This window comes from Aplysia californica, unplaced genomic scaffold, assembly GCF_000002075.1.
Source record: "Aplysia californica isolate F4 #8 unplaced genomic scaffold, AplCal3.0 scaffold00042, whole genome shotgun sequence".
Classification (NCBI taxonomy): Eukaryota; Metazoa; Mollusca; class Gastropoda; order Aplysiida; family Aplysiidae; genus Aplysia; species Aplysia californica.
This window is the reverse complement of record NW_004797312.1, coordinates 454,447-456,991: the sequence shown is the minus strand read 5'-3', so window position 1 is coordinate 456,991 and position 2,545 is coordinate 454,447.

The window sequence follows — 2,545 nt, the reverse complement described above, 5'->3', positions numbered from 1 at the left end:
GGGGTCCTTTGTTTTGTAATAAGCAAATGTGTGAATATCATACGCACGTACTTTTTCATTCCCTTTTCTTTTATAGTTTCATGGCATGCAGACCGTTGATGCCATTTGCAAGCTAATCAAAACTTTCATTAACAGGTGCAAAATGAGATTTGAAACTGTTAACATCACAAATAAATGATACAAGAGATTTGAATGGTCCTCTGCTTTTTATCCTAAATCATTTCAACAAAATTTCGTGCTTTACTGTGATGTTATATTTCGTCACCTCAGAATTATACAGTTCTATGTTCTCAGTGCCTTGTTTTGAGAAATTTGATGTAAAAAAAATTAACTTTCGCAACTTGTCAACCTTTGCAATTCTTTGGATATCGTTATAACGATAAAATTATCTTACGATTCGGATAGCACAGACAGAGCATAATTCGACGACGGCGAGTATTTTCTAATTGTTATCTTGACGGAGTCTCTGAGTTGACTGATTGGAATTGAGGTCGAATCATCTTAAACTCGTTGACTTATAAATAAAATGCTTTAGAATGACATATCCAGTGTTTTGGTTGCCCCTTTGTCAGTAAATTAAACCTAATGGTTGAGTGTAAGCCTGGTTACCGTGAGGTGTGGCTTTGAACTTTGTCGCCAGTTGATTAATAAAGGAGACTTGAACATTGACATTCTAGCAATTCTTTCGCCTAATATTGATATTACGTGACCAGTGCTAGCAAAAATCGTTGACTTGGTGTCAGTAGGCCAATACTGTGAACATGTGAAACAGTATACGTTTAAGGCCCCTATCAACGCTATTAGGTTATTTAAGAGGCAGGGGCCAATACTGCGAAAGTGTGTGAATGTAGCTGTACAATGCGAAACACCCAGATGTGTTAGGTTATCAGTTTTCAGACTAAAGCTGTTTTCTTTTTTTAATATAGAATCTAGAAACAAATCCGAGGGGAGAGCCTTAGTATGGCATAATTGGTTTCACCACAGGTGCTAGCCCCTTATAGGCTTTCTTGCATGTTTATACTCGTTACTAGTTTTTTGTGTTTAAAAAAGCTGGAAAAAAGCTTAATTTCCTAGGCAATCTTACCTTTTGTGAAAATATTATGGTCGGTCGATACAATCTCGATAATAATTATAATCAACGAGATTTTTTGCGTTCCTGGTAGTAACAATGAACACACCATTTTGTTTTCCAGAGGTGTTAGCACTTTACAGGCTTCCTTGTTCGTTTAAACTCTTTTCGAGCTTTCATGTGTTGAAAAACCACAACAACAAAAAATAATTTCTATGTAATCTTAACATTTGTGAAAAAATGTGGTGGGTCGTTACAATCTCAGACTGTAATGGTTATAATCATTGAATTTTTCTGGGTTCGTAGTAGTGACAATAAACACACCATTTGGTTTCACCACAGGTGCTAGCACCTTATAGGCTTTCTTGCATATTTATACTCGTTACTAGTTTTTTGTGTTTAAAAAAGCTGGAAAAGAGCTTAATTTCATAGGTAATCTTACTATTTTTGAAAATACTGTGGTCGGTCGTTACAGTCTCAGTAGAGGGTATAATCATTGAGTTTTTATTAGTTCCGAGTAGAAACACTTAATGAACCATTTTGTTTTACCACAGACGCTAGCGCCTTACAGGCTTTCTTGTACGTCTCAACTGTTTAGTTTTTATTATGTGTTTAAATAAGCTGAAAAAATATAATTTCTAGGTAATCTTACAATTTGGGAAAATAGTGTGGTCGGGCGTTACAGCCTCAGTAATAGTAATAGTTATAATCAATGAGTTTTCTGCGTTTTAGTGGTAACACTGAACACACCATTTTATTTTACAACAGGTGCTAGCACTTTACTGGCTTTCTTCTATGTCTAAACTCTTTACTAGCTTTTTTGTGTAAAAAAAACGTACAAAAAGCTAAATTTCTAGGCAATCTTACAATTTTTGGAAAAAATTTTAATGTGGTCAGTCGTTACAGTCTCAGTAATAGTTATAACCACTGAGTTTTTGCGTTCCTAGTAATAACACTGAACACATCATTTGGTTTCACCACAGGTGCTAGCACCTGATACGCTTTCTTACATGTTTGTTTGTTTGTTTGTTTAGTATAGGGTTTTACGGCGCTCGCAACTGCATAAGGTCATATGAGCGCGCGGGACACACCTAATACTTTTTCGTTGGTAGGAAATTTTGAATTTTTGCCCGGGTGGCGGCCGAAGCCTACTCTTATCGATTTTAGACCACCAAGGAATCTTTAACGTGCGCAACTTGCACACGGGCCCTCCGAGATTTTTCGCCCTTGTCCGAGAAGGCTAGGTGTAGATCTTTCCTACCAGAAGATCAGGGGTGTGGCTGAAAGACAGCAGTTAGGAGGAGCCAAAGAGTAGCAGTAGAAAGGCTGCAGAAAGAGTCAGGAGCCCAGAGGAGGGGGCAAAGGAGGTGAGGGGGTGGGGGCAGAAAGTGGAAATGAAAGCAGACAACAGAACATTGTTAGAGATCAGGAAAGGATGTGAAAGGAGACAATTTTAGAGATGAAAATTTTTTGGTC